Source organism: Bos mutus, chromosome 11, assembly GCF_027580195.1.
Source record: "Bos mutus isolate GX-2022 chromosome 11, NWIPB_WYAK_1.1, whole genome shotgun sequence".
Taxonomy (NCBI): domain Eukaryota; kingdom Metazoa; phylum Chordata; class Mammalia; order Artiodactyla; family Bovidae; genus Bos; species Bos mutus.
The window spans coordinates 88477746-88492859 of record NC_091627.1 but is presented as its reverse complement, the minus strand read 5'-3'; positions in this window follow the sequence as shown (position 1 = coordinate 88492859).

Genomic DNA, 15114 nt, shown 5'->3' with positions numbered 1-15114 from the left:
CTATTTTAACTTGGGATTTATCTCTTACTTGATTAGTGTCACTGAAAATCAATCAATTTTATTCTTCTCAAATGATTACATTTTCTTTCAATTGATTATTAGATTTTTAGTTTATTAATGTGTATTACTATCTTTTTTCATTCCCCTCTATATATTTTCTTTGGGTTTATCGTGTACGTGTGCAAGCAATATGACAATTATAAGTTAATTGCATTAAATATATAGCTTTTCTTTATACTATGCTGGTTAATTTAACCACTTCAACTTTTTCTAATATACTCGTTTAAGGTTATATGTTTTTCTCTAAGTATTATTTTAACTGCATTTCAAAACTTTTGAAATGTGACATTTTTCTTTTCAGTTAGTTCAAAAAATTCAATTTCTATTATGAATCTATCTTTGGCTCACCTGTTTTGAGTACTAGATGTTGTCATTTCCTAGCATATCACAATTTTCTAATTATCTCTTATGTATGGATTTTTAGTTTAAATGCACTGTGGTCAGAAAACTAATTTATATTATTTCTTTCTTTTGAAATTTCTTAAGACTTTCTGTGTAGCAGGTAAAAGATGATTTTGAGAAAACAGTCTATGTGTGCTTAAAAAATATTTTATACATGTATATCAGGTGAAGTTTGGTAATGACATGATTCAAACCATTTATATTCTCACATTATTATAAACTAAAGTCCATATTTTATTTGAATTTCCTTGCTTTTGTTTATAATAATTTTTCTCTCCTAGGATTTCATTCAGCATTCCACATTACATTTATTCATCACACTTCCTTAGCCGCTTCTTGGTTATGACAATTTCTCAGTCTTTGTTCTTAATCATGTTGACAAGTTTTGACAAATATTAGTCAGATCTTTTGTAAAGCATCCCTCAATTGACATCCCTCTGATGTTCTTCTTAGAATTAGACTGAGTGCTATGTTCTGAGAATGTGCGTGCATGCTAAGTTGCTTCAGTCATGTTCAACACTTTGAGACCCTATGGACTGTAGGCTGCCAGGCTCCTCTGTTCATGGGATTCTCCAGGCAAGAAATCTGGAGTGGGTTGCTGTACCCTCCTCCAGAGGATCTTCCCAATCCAGGGATCAAACTTGCATCTTTTATGTCTCCTGCATTGGCAGGCAGATTCTTTATCACTAGTGCCACCTGGGGAGCCCCTGAGTATATGTATCTGCCTCAGATTCACATGCTGAATCCCCATGGTGATGATACTGGGAAGTGGGACTTTTGGGAGGTGATTAGGTCTTAAGGGAGAAACCCTCATGAATGGGATTAGTGCCTTTATAAAAGAGGCTTGACAGTGCTCCCTTACCCCTTCCACACTTTCAGGATGCAGTATGAAGTTGGCAGTCCACAACCTGAAACAGGTCTTTCACCAGAACCTGACTGTGCTAGCATCCTGATCTTGGACTTACAGCCTCCAGAATTATAAGAAACAAATGTCCACTGTTTATAAGTCACTCAGTGGTATTTTGTTACAGTAGCCTGAAGAGACTAAGCTATTTTTTTATACTAATAATGTCTTTGATGAACATAGGTCTTATTATTAGTGAAGTCCATTTTATCAAGCTTTGTTTTTATGGTTAATGCTTTTAGTGTCCTTTATGAAAAATTATAGACTACTCTTGGGCTCCAAAATCACTGCAGATGGTGGCTGCAGCCATGACATTAAAAGATGCTTACTCCTTGGAAGAAAAGCTATGACCAACCTAGACAGCATATTAAAAAAGCAGACAATACTTTGTCAACAAAGGTCGGTGTGGTCAAAGCTATGGTTTTTCCAGTAGTCATGTATGGATGTGAGAGTTGGACTATAAAGAAAGCTGAGCACCAAAGAATTGATGCTTTTGAACTGTGGTGTTGGAGAAGACTCTTGAGAGTCCCTTGGACAGCAAGGAGATCCAACCAATCCATCCTAAAGGAAATCAGTCCTGAATTTTCATTGGAAGGACTGATGCTGAAGCTGAAACTCCAATACTTTGGCCACCTAATGTGAGGAACTGACTAACTGGAAAGACCCTGATGCTGGGAAAGATTCAAGGCAGGAGGAGAAGGGGATGACAGAGGATGAGATGGTTGGCTGGCATCACCGACTTGATGGAGATGAGTTTGCGTAAGCTCCAGGAGTTGGTGATGGACAGGAAGGCCTGGTGTGCTGCAGTCCATGGGGTCACCAAGAGTCAGACACAACTGTATGACTCAATTGAACTGAACTGAAGGACATAAAGATGTTCTCCTACTTTGAAACCTCATTATTTTACCTTTCATAATCAGGTCTGTAATTTATCTGGAATTGATTTTTTTGTTCTTTTACTGGGTAAAGTGAAGTCAAAGTTCTTTGCCCAAGCCCCGCCCCCCAATCCCCACCCCTCATCCCCCGCCCCCATAGACCCTCAATCAATTTAGGAGCATTTATTAAAGAGGACATCCTTTTACCAGCACATAATTGTGTTACCTCTGTCATAAGTCTCTTGACTATGAAAGTTTTGATTTGTTTCTAGATTTTCTATCTAGAAAATCAGTAAAGTAAAAAAAAAATCAGTAAGTATACAGAGAGTGTGAACATTGTGATAAAATTGCCTAGTTGACAAGAATAGACCAATGAAAGAGAATATACTTACTGATTTTTTTTTTTTTGGTCTGTTAATAATATCAGTTATTCAGAGAGGTCTGTTAAAATCTCTAAGTATAATTTTTGACTTGTCATTTCTCATGCAATTCTTTTAATTTTTATCTTGTATATTCTGTATCTTTGCTGTTAGGCTCATACATATTTTTTAAAAAATTAAATCATTAACACTGTTTTTTTACTTGCTTTATTGCATAGGCTGAGATATCTTGTAAAATGCTTAAGAGAAGTGATTGATATGGGCATCTTTTGTTCTCCTAATTTTGACCTAATTGTTATTATTTAACTGTTAAATACGATACCTAATATAGATTTTAATAGGTAACCATTATTAGAGCAAAAAGGCTTTTTTAAATTCCTACTTTGCTAAAAGTTTTATCATGAGTGAGTACTGAATTTTTAATCTTGTCAAATGTCTTTTCTGAATTTCTAAAACTAATTTTATATTTTCCTCTGTTATTCTATCTGATGACTAATAGTAAATAATTTTAAAACTTTATGCCAGTCTCTTTACTGGATAAGTTCTACGTTGTTATGACACACCATCCTATCATATTTTTGTAACAATAGCAAAATCTTACTATATTTTAGTAATATTTACTAACATAATTGCTAATTATGATAGCAATTAAAATAATTTGTAAATTATTCTTATTGTTCTTTGCTCTGGAAACTTTCCCATACAATTAGTGTTATAGCTATCTGAAATGTTTGGGAAGTCATCATAAAGCTATATGAACTGACGTTTTATGAATTTAATATAGTAAAACTATATGACTTTTTACATTTCTTGTTGCAGGTTTCATATATTTTATTTTTCTAGAAGGTTATCCATTTTATATAGTTTCTACTTTACTGTTAAAACATCATTCATCATATACTTTTATTTTCAATATCTGTAGGATCTTTATTCATGCTTTTTACTGCTGCTAGTAAAGATAATTTGTGCCTTCTCTCTGTTCTGGTGATTAATTAGAATCTTACCATGAATATATCCATTTTACATACTCAAAAGATAAAATTTTTTATTAGTCAATTTTTAATTATACATGTATTTTCTATTTCACAATTTTGTCTTTGTATTTTTTCTCCCTTCTAGTTTTGTTGAAGTTAATTTGCCCTTCCATCTTTAACATGCTATGTGAATACCTAAATATAATACATACTTATAAACATGTTTTTTATATATTAATTTTACAGTATAATTATTTAAGCACAGATTTAGTCACATTTAAGTGTGATATGTCATTTATCTGTTATTTTAAATTATTTTTCTCACATCCATTAATATGTTTGTCCTATTTTTTTAGCTGTATTTCTTTGTTTCCAAATAACAATTGAATGCACAAATATTTCAAACTGCATATGAAACATTTTCCAAAATTAGGTGCATGTATATTCTACATGTGGGCTTCCCAAGTGGCTCAGTTGGTAAGATTCCACCTGCCAATGCAGGAGGCACAAGAGATGAGGGTTTAATCCCTGAGTTGGAAAGATCCCCTGGAGAAGGAAATGGCAACCCACCCCAGGATTCTTGCCCAGGGAAGACTGAGGAGCCTGACATGCTACAGTCCATGGGGTTGTGAAGAGTCAGATACAACAGAGCAACTGAGCACGTGCACACACACACACACACACACACACACACATCTTCTACAAGCACTTAAAATTGTGTGTTCTGTCATTGTTGGAAACAATGATCTATTCTTTGCAACTAGGCAAATTTATCACAATGTTTACACTCTGCATACTTATTGATTTTTTTGTTTTGTTTTGTTCATACTATCAGTTATCCAGAGAGGTCTGTTAAAATCTCTGAGTATATTTTTGACTTGTCATTTCTCGTGCAATTCTTTTAATTTTTATCTTGTATATTTTGTATCTTTGCTGTTAGGCTCATACAAATATAACACTATTATATCTTTCTAGTACACTGATCTTTATATCACTATGAAGTTCTGCTAATCATCTCTTGTACTTCTTGTCGTTGCGCCTGTTTTTTCTATGACTGCTCTACCAGTTTTACTTTTGCCTGATAGATCTTTTCCCAATCTTTTTCTTCTAAGCTTTCTGTCTCTGTCTTTAAAGGGTCTTTGTCACTAAATACAAGTGTTTTTTATTTTAAATCCAGTCTTTTAATTGGAGCTTTGTGTCCACTTATACTAAATGTATTGTCTGATCTATTTTGCTTCATATTTAGCTTTTATTGTTTCTATTTGTCCCACTTGTTTTATGTTTTTCTCTCCTTGCAAATTATCTTATCGTATATCAGTTTTCTTTTAATTAGCTTTTTTTGTAATTAGCTTTAAGACATACATTCTTTACAATAATTTCAATGACTGCAATATGGAACTTTGACTCATAATAGTCAGAAATAAATGATTTCTTTACCTCTCACCTGAAAATACATTTACTCTATTTATTCCCCTCCCTCTTATCATGTTATTTTGCCATTACTTTAATTCCTCATCTATTTTATGCAAACATTAATATTTTTTGTTTCATACAATCAATATCTGTTCATATAATTAGTTTTTCTAGAGCTTTAATTTCTTCATGTATTTCTTTGCTTCCAACTGTGATTGATTACATTTCCGTCTAAGAAATTCCATGTGTGGATTTGCTGGCACTAGTTTTTTTTTTAGTTTTTGTTTGAAGGTAAATATCTTTTAATAATCTTAATTTTTAAAGGATATTTTCATTTTTTGTAGAATTCTAGTTTGGTAGCTATTTTCTTCTATTCCTTTAAAGGTGCCATCCCATTGTAAAATCATTTCTTTGTTTCTGTCTAAAAGCTAGTTCTCAATGTCCTTCTAAGTCTCTGCTTCCAAGACCTTTTCCTTTGTCTACTGTTTCTGAGTTTCACTGAGATATGCTTGGATTTCCTCCTATTTAACTTGTTTTGGATACATAGTACTTTTTATTCATGTAACTTGAGTTTCTGTAAGTTGGAATTTTCAAACACTATCTCTTAAAATACTGCTCCTGCCTCCCTCTTCTCTTTCCTTCTATGGCTCCCAGTACATGTGTTTTATTCATCTTCACTGTGTCCCATATGTCTCTTGCATTTTCTTCTGTACTTTTCACATATGTTTTTCTCCTTCTTCAGCCTAGATTATTTTTACTCACATATTATTTTACTCACCATTACTTTAATCACATATTCAATTTTGTCCAACCTGTAGGTAACCCCATGTGCTGGGTCAATCAATTCCTGTTACTGCTTTTTTAACTCAAGAATTTCCATTTGCTTCTTTTCCATTAGATAACAGTTCTCTGATGGAATTCTTCTTGTTATCTATGTTCTAATCTCAAGCTAAAGCACCTGGATCATCTATGTTTTATTGCTATTGTTGATTTTTCTGTTCCTTTATTTTTTTGTCATTAATTTTTTAACTGAATGCTGGCTATTGTCCATGAAACATTCGATGCCATTGAAGAACATTCTCTTCTTGCAGACAGAATCTATCTTGACCTTTCTTAGGCAGCCTATGAGGGAGCAGATCACTGTTTTCAATCAGGGAATAAGCTGATTCAAGGATGTTGTCACTTTTGATGAAGCATTGTGTACCTCTCTTTGTCCACAGCTCTTCAAGCTAGCTCTTAGGGATCTCTACCTAGAGCCTTTGAGTGTTCACAAAATGTTCTCTTCCCAATAAATGGGATTTATTGATTAATAAATCCCATTGCTGTCTCCTGTTCACCCTTATAACTGCATAGATTTTCAAATGATCTTTTAGTCTCTTTCTCTAAGCACCTTAAGAATTCAGTAAGTGCTACAAGGGGAAAAAAAAAAAGACAGCATTTGGCTCACTTCTTAGAACCTCCCTTCTCTCCTGGATGTTGGCCTCTCAAATCCTGCCTGCACTGGGATGTTTTTACTCCAGCCCTGTCAGATTGCCAGGGCCCTGCTCACTTATCTGGTTCCTGGCAGCTAACCACTATCTGTCTGATTTTTCAGCTCCTCACCCAGCACTAAGATGTAGCATATTCTTTACAGGATAAAGTATGACAGAGATTTGGGCTCTACTCTCTATGGCTTCTATTTCTCCAGGATCTTGGCCTCTTGGTGTCATTACTTCAATAGTTATAGTCTTAATGACTTCAAGCATATCTTCAAGTTTATTTTACCAGGCTTCTCTTATTGTTTTCAGTGGAAAATTTGGTCTACTATAGACTATTCAATCAAAGTCCACGTCTATGCTCTTAAGAAAAATTTTATTATTTTTTGTAGCTACTTAAACTGTCTTTAGCCAGTGAGTGAAAAAGTAAAAGTTGCTCAGTTGTGTCTGAGTCTATGCAGCCCTATGTAACCAACCTGTATCCCACCAGGCTTCTCTGTTCATGGGATTCTCCAGGCAAGGATACTGGAGTGGGTTGCCGTACCCTTCTCCAGGACATCTTCCCAACCTGGATCCCTTCCATTGCAGGCAGATTCTTTACCACCTAAGCCACCAGGGAAGCCAGTGAGTTGGTCCAAATATTCTAGCTCATCATAATTATTCTAATGCATTTCTATGAATACATAAATTACTATATACCAGTTCCAATACAAAATGGAAGTGGTAGCATCATTTTTTTAAAAGAGCTTCAGAAATTCTCAGTATGTTACTTCTTTTACATAGCAAGTGGCAGAATTTACACTAAGAAAATCATTTTTGACACCAAATCTTAATACTACAATAAATGGGCAAATACTCATGATTGTCCCCCAAAATCAAGCAGTTGAATCATAAATTATTGCCTGTATTTAATCTTCCTTGGACTACAAGGAGATTGAATCAATCAGTCCTAAAGGAAATTAGTCCTAAAGATTCATTGGAAGGACTGATGCTAAAGCTGAAACCCTAATATTTTGGCTACCTGATGTGAAGAGGCGACTCATTAGAAAAGATCCTGATGCTGGGAAAGATAGAAGGCAGGAGGAGAAGGGGATGACAGAGGATGAATGGTTGGATGGCATCACTAACTCAATGGCCATGAGTTTGAGCAAACTCCGGGAGATGACGACAGACAGGGAAGCCTGGTGTGCTGCAGTCCATGGGATCACAAAGAGTTGGACACGACTGAACGACTGAACAACAACAGCAACAAAAATCTTGTTAATATTAATTTGTCACTTTCTCATTCATAGGGGAAGCTACTAGCAATCACTAGAGGATAAATAATAGCAGATGTTTTATTTTAGTGTCCAAATAAAAAGAAGAGCTGTGGTACATATACACAATGGAGTATTACTCAGCCATTAAAAAGAATGCATTTGAATCAGTTCTAATGAGGTGGATGAAACTGGAACCTATTATACAGAGTGAAGTAAGCCAGAAAGAAAACACCAATACAGTATACTAATGCATATATATGGAATTTAGAAAGATGGTAACAATAACCCTGTGTACGAGACAGCAAAAGAGACACTGATGTATAGATCAGTCTTATGGACTCTGTGGGAGAGGGAGAGGGTGGGGAGATTTGGGAGAATGGCATTGAAACATGTATAATATCATGTATGAAACGAGTTGCCAGTCCAGGTTCGATGCGCGATACTGGATGCTTGGGGCTGGTGCACTGGGACGACCCAGAGGGAGGGTAGGAGAGGGAGGAGGGAGGAGGGTTCAGGATGGGGAACACAGGTATACCTGTGGCGGATTCATTTCGATATTTGGCAAAACTAATACAATATTGTAAAGTTTAAAAATAAAATTAAAAAAATAAAAAAAGAAGATGTGATGCATATACACAATGGAATATTACTCATCCATAAAAAGAACAAAATAATGCCATTTGCAGTAACATGGATGGACCTAGAGACACACACACACAAAAAAAGAAAAACATTAAATGAGAAAATTCTATCCATCTATCCTTTTCTAGGAAGCAGAATTTTCTTTGTTTGATGTAATTAATGGATGCTAATAAGGCCAGATCTTACAACCCAGAGTAGAAATAACTTGATGACTTCTTTGTTATAGTATGGCAAAAATGTGAATATTCAATTTATTTATATTCTTATTTTTTATTTTTGGAGAAAATGGTATCAAAATAAATTTAAAATTACATAGCTGATTGTTACCATATATGTGATTAGAATTTTTCATGCATCTTTGTGATATTTCACTTTTAACTAAATACCAGAAATACCATAAGAGTGAAAGGTATAGTTCTTGCTCTCTGGGAACAGTCCGTTTAGTCAGTCAAGTGCCAAATGAGTGGTTTAACCAAAAGATATATGAGGACTTATAAAATTTCAGAGAAAAAATTGATCAAGTTGGACTGTCAGTAAAGTAACAGATTTTTAAAATTTTGAAGGACTTAAACTGTCAGGAGACAGAGGGAATGGATTTCAAATATCAACAAGATGCCTTCACTATCTCAATACTTAACACTGTGCCCATTGCATAGAAAGCAATCTCAAAGATTGAGAAAAATAAATATGTCCTGGGTTCTCTAGACTTGAAAAAAAAGTTTCATAAAGATTTTAAAGCAAACTTTTAAGCTTGTTACTACTTTAGAGGGAATACCACACTCCATGTACTTCGCTATAAGGAAAGAAGTGAAAAATGTATCAAAACTTCTGACCATATTTTGGACTTGAAATGTCTATTTCCATCCTGAATCTCAACACAAAATAGGAAGAGAATTGTTTGGGAAAACAGGAGGGTGGTAGCAATAATGTAGGAATAAGGGATAAAGATAATTTTTAAATATCTGACACATTAAGGTAAACTGACTGTCACCTAAAGTTGTTTGTTTGTTTACAAGCAAAATAACTGCAATAAAATTTGTTTTGGAAGAGAAGAAATAGCCTAAAGGTCTATAATACTGCAGAGCAGCTTTCCTTGGTGGCAAAGACCATCTTAGCTTTCAGGAAGAGTTCATGGAAGTGATTTTTTTTTCCTTTAGTAAGACACTAGGTATTCACTGTGCTTCAAACTGTGCAGAATGTCTGGGACTGGTTCTGAAATACATGTAAACGAAGGAGCTAGTATCATAAATGCATGAGACGTTATTTATGTGCTTGAAGAAATGTTATGTCCTAAAATAAACAATAGGATTTTATTTTGATAGTTTCTTTGTCTTGACACTCTTCAGCCATGCTGCACTAAAAACAGAAATATAACCATTTTTGACTAAAATCAAAAGAAAACTGAGTCTTTTGTTTAAAAAAAGCTCTGCATGTAGAATAGTGTAAATCACAAGAAAGAAACAATAAAACCTGCATTTTCACATCTTAGCCACTAAAAAATACATGGATTGCAAATGACTTATTCTTGGAAAGAGTGCCTCAAATCCAAATTGAAGCATAACTCTCCATCCAAATAAACATGAAAAAGCTGTCAAATATGGCTCTCAGTCCCAAAGATCACATCATCTGCATTAAAAATGAATGAAATGAGAGAAAGGGAATAACCATCTGCAGTTTAGATTTGTCATTCTTTTGTTATCTTCATGTATTTCAGAATAAAGGGGCTGGCAAAGTCAGAAAAACCTTGAGGAATTCAAAGGGGATTCATGGTTGTAATTTTAAAATTTTAGAGTAACCCATATTTTGGACTAGACAACCATTAAAATATCTTGTTGCCTGGTAGTCATTTTTCTTTAGGCTACAAGCCTGTTTTTGCTACAGCTAAAAGAGCTGTTAGAAGTTATGTACTGCAGATAAGAAGAGAAACAGGAAGAAAATTTCATAATCATTAGTCAAGGACCACTGATCAGAGTACTACTGGGAGTTCCACATCTTTTCCTTGAAACTTTGTCAAAACTAACACATTCTGGAGCATTTAGAAGGGAGCATTCAGCTTAGGTTAAAGTATATCTCAGTCAGACCACACTGAGCCGAATGGTATTTTTAACCTTCTTATTGAAAATTCTTTTATTTAAAAAATTCTCATTTTTTTTTATGTTTTGCAAAATAAAGGTACAATTGCCAAAAGGAACATTTTCCTAATAGGTATGAGATTCCCTAATAATAGTTGTCAAGGGAGAAAATAAACAAAGTACCTGATTCAACAGAAGTTAATATACACCCATGTAAGCCTGCCTGTGTCGGGGAAGGCAATGGCACCCCACTCCAGTACTCTTGCCTGGAAAATCCCATGAACAGAGGAGCCTGGTAGGCTGCAGTCCATGGGGTCGCTAGGAGTCAGACACGACTGAGCAACTTCACTTTCACTTTTCACTTTCATGCATTGGAGAAGGAAATGGCAACCCACTCCAGTGTTCTTGCCTGGAGAATCCCAGGGACAGGGGAGCCTGGTGGGCTGCCGTCTATGGGGTCGCACAGAGTCGGACACGACTGAAGCGACTTAGCAGCAGCAGCAGCAGCAGCAGCAGCAAGCCTGCCTGTGTTTTGTCGCTTCAGTCGTGTCCGACTCTTCATGACCCCATGGACTGTAGCCTGGCACGCTCTTCTGTCCATGGGATTCTCCAGGCAAGAATACAGGAGTGGGTTGTCATATCCTCCTCCAGGGGATCTTCCTGATTCAAGGATCGAACACTTGTCTTTTACCTCTCCTGCATTAGCAGATTAATTCTTTACCACTAGCCCACCTGCAAAGCCTTCAGTTCAGTTCAGCTCACTCAGTTGTGTCCAACTCTTTGCGACCCCATGGACTGCATGTAGCACGCCAGGCCTCCCTGTCCATCACCAACTCCCAGAGTTGACTCAAACTCTTGTCCATTGAGTTGGTGATGCGATCCAACCATTTCATCCTCTGTCGTCCCCTTCTCCCATCTTCACTCTTTCCCAGCATCAGGGTGTTTTCAAATGAGTCAGTTCTTCACATCAGGTGGCCAAAGTATTGCAGTTTCAGCTTCAGCATCTGTCCTTCCAATGAATATTCAGGACTGATTTCCTTTAGGATGGACTGATTGGATCTCTTTGCTGTCCGAGGGACTTTCAAGAATCTTCTCCAAAACCACAGTTCAAAAAACATCAATTCTTTGGCGCTCAGTTTTCTTTATGATCCAACTATCACATCCATACATGACTACTGGAAAAACCATAGCTTTGACTACACGGACCTTTGTCCACAAAGTAATGTCTCTGCTTTTTAATATGCTGTCTAGGTTGGTCATAATTTTTCTTCCAAGGAGCAAGCGTTCTTTAATTTCACGGCTGCAGTCACCATCTGCAGTGATTTTGGACACCACCCCCCTCCCCTGCCAAAAATAAAGTCAGCCACTGTTTCCTCTGCTTCCCCATCTATTTTTCATGAAGTGATGGGACCAGATACCATGATCCTAGTTTTCTGAATATTGAGTTTTAAGCCAACTTTTTCACTCTCCTCTTTCACTTTCATCAAGAGGCTCTTTAGTTATTCTTCGCTTTCTGTCATAAGTATGGTGTCATCTGCAAATCTGAGGTTATTGTTATTTCTCCCAGCAATCTTGATTCCAACTTGTGCTTCATCCAGCCTGGCATTTCTCATGATGTTCTGCATATAAATTAAATAAGTAGGGTGACAATATACAGCCTTGATGTACTCTTTTCCCAATTTGAAACCAGTCTGTTGTTCCATGTCCAGTTCTAACTGTTGCTTCTTGATCTGCATACAGATTTCTCAGGAGGCAGGTCAGGTGGTCTGGTATTCCCATCTCTTTAAACATTTTCCAGTTTGTTGTGATGCAGAGCCCTACAACTCTTAAATCAACCGTGTTGGCAGATGGAAGTGTGTGTGTGCATGTGTGAGTGTGAGACACTATCGGATCACTTTGCTTCTATCACCATTGTTCTGGCTACTCAAAAAATCCTTCCATCCAATCCAGTTCACTGAGAATACTCATATTCAGCAACTGTCTTTAATAGGAAAGGAAATACAAGGAAACCTGGAATATGCTCAGTTACAGGTATAGGACCTATTGGAACCTGTGCCACAACATGCCCAGAAATGAAAAGCATGCACAGTTGACATCACAAAGGCAGGGAAGAGACAACTGGGGCTGATGCATGTGTAAACATCATCTAGTGCTGGCTTTAAATTGAGCAGCCTTGCAGAGGAGCTTGTATTGTTTCTGAAAGACTAAAAATATATCCTTGGCTATTGCTTGTAATAGAAGAATACACTTACTTTTTTTTCCTATTGGTAATGGAAATTTAAGCATTGACAATAACTATTCTCCCAAGTGCAACAGAAAGAAGGTGCAAAGGGCTGCAATTAGAAACAAAATAATTTACGTATGTGCGTAGAGGCAGGTCTCCAAAATTTGCCACAGAATTAGAGAAAAATCTGATTATATAAATTTCCATCCCAGACCAGCTCAATAAGCCACAAAAAGAGATGTAGACACTAGGTTGTGAAGAATGTTACAGTTAATTTTCTCACTGATTTGATCTTTTTTAAGCCAGTTAAGACAAGAAGGTGTTATGACAAAGCAAAGACCAATAAACCTGCATACAGAAACAATTTGTAGTGTGGGATGAGGTAGTTATCAGCATGTTTAGATATATAACAAGAAATAGGCCCATAGAAAGCCATGAATTTAGCAAAAGCTGAAATGGGAACCCATTCCAGTACTCTAGCCTGGAAAATCCCATGGACAGAGGAGCCTGGCAAGTTACAGCCCATGGGGTCTCAAAGAGTTAGGACTGAGCGACTTCATTTTCACTTTTCACATTGTAAAATACACAGACACAAAATATCAGGAATCATACCATGAATCAATTGGAAAGCCATGTATTATCAATATGCAGCATCCATACTCAGAATACAAGTGAAATATATGTATTATTGAAACAAAAACTCCTTTGCCAGAAACATCTTACATTAGTTCTGCTAGGTCAGCATCTACTCCCAAGTGTGCAAAACCATAGACCTGAAAGGTGGATGAACATGTCTAGGACAAATGTAAAAAGAAGCATCAGCCAAATGCCGATGCTGACACAGCACGGAGTAGGATAACAATGGGAACGTTTTGAAGAGAAGCCCCACTGATTTGTCTAGGCCAGTGATTCTGAACTCTGGATGGTTTTTTCCCCCTCGATGGACATCTGACAACGTCTGAAAACATTTTTGGTTGTCACAGATTTGGGACATTACTGGAGTTCAGTGAGTAGAAGCTAGAGATACTGATAAACGTTCTACAGCACACAAAACGGTTCACAACAAAGAATTATCCTTCTCAAAATAGGATCAATGCTGAAGTTGAGAAAGCCTGGTCTTGCCCAAAAGCAATGTTATCTCAATGGGAAAAGAATGCTCCTGAACATTGCTATTGAATTTGTCTACTCTACCAGAATGAAAACTTCTTACAGGCAGGGAATTTGTCTACATTGTTCATTGCTTAGAACATTGTCTGGCACACAGTAGGCACCTATTAAATATGTGATGAATGAATGAGAGAGTAAGAAAACACAGCAGGAGACAACTTGGCAGTTATCTGGTTACAGTGAAATGTTATCTTAAAAATCCTAGCGTTGTCTGATCATCCCAGGAAACTTGTAAAAGGATCTAGTGCTCAAAGAATAGAATAAATAGTTATTATCCTTAATTTATATCATTTTATTCAGTAACAGAAAGGAAGAAGATATTTGTCCAAAATGTTTGTCAAAACACTCCACTGCAAACTTCTCTCTCAGGAAAAAAAAAAAAAGTGTTACAAAGGAATATTTTAACATCACCTTGACTGTCACAACCAAAAGCTAGCTAGTGAGTAGGATAGCATTTAACAAGCAAATAATTCTTAAAGTTTGCATATTCTTAGCTGAAAGAAGAGACTGCATCTTTTGGAATTGCATCCAAAAACTGCATCTTTAAGAATTGTTTCTTTGCTTTTCTCTATTCAGCTTTTGAATTGTGTAAGCAAATGATTTTTTAATCAGTCTACTTGTGTTTAAGAAAAATCACTCTGCAGAAAAATAAAGTAACAATTTATTAAAAAATCAGCAATTTATAAATCTATTTACCTGTTTAAATGAGGTAAATTTGTTGCTTCATATTTGTATTTTATTTGATTGATTTCCTAACTATCCCTTTTATCTGATTTGTTATTGTTATTCAGTTGCTAAGTTGTGTTTGACTCTTTGCAGCTCCATGGACTGCAGCACACTAGGCTCCCCTGTCCTTCGCTATCTGCTGGAGTTTGTTCAAATTCATGTCCATTGAGTCAGTTATGCTATCCAACCATCTCATCCTCTGCCACCTCTTTTTCCTTTGGCCTTCAATCTTTCCCAGCTTCAGGGACTTTTCTAATGAGTCAGCTGGTTCTTCATTTAATAAATATTGGCCTTTTTTTTTTTATATTTTTCTGCTTTTGAGTTATCTGAAATATAGAGGAGGCTTCCCTGGTGGCTCAGAGGTTAAAGCGTCTGCCCGCAATGCAGGAGTCCTGGGTTCGATCCCTGGGTCGGTATTTTTCCTCTCCTCAATGAATATAATGACTGAGCTGAATATATTTTTGACTATGATTTTTCAGAGAACATTAAATTATTATCCTTTTTATGATGGAAGTCAGAGAATGATTCCTAAAGAGATCAT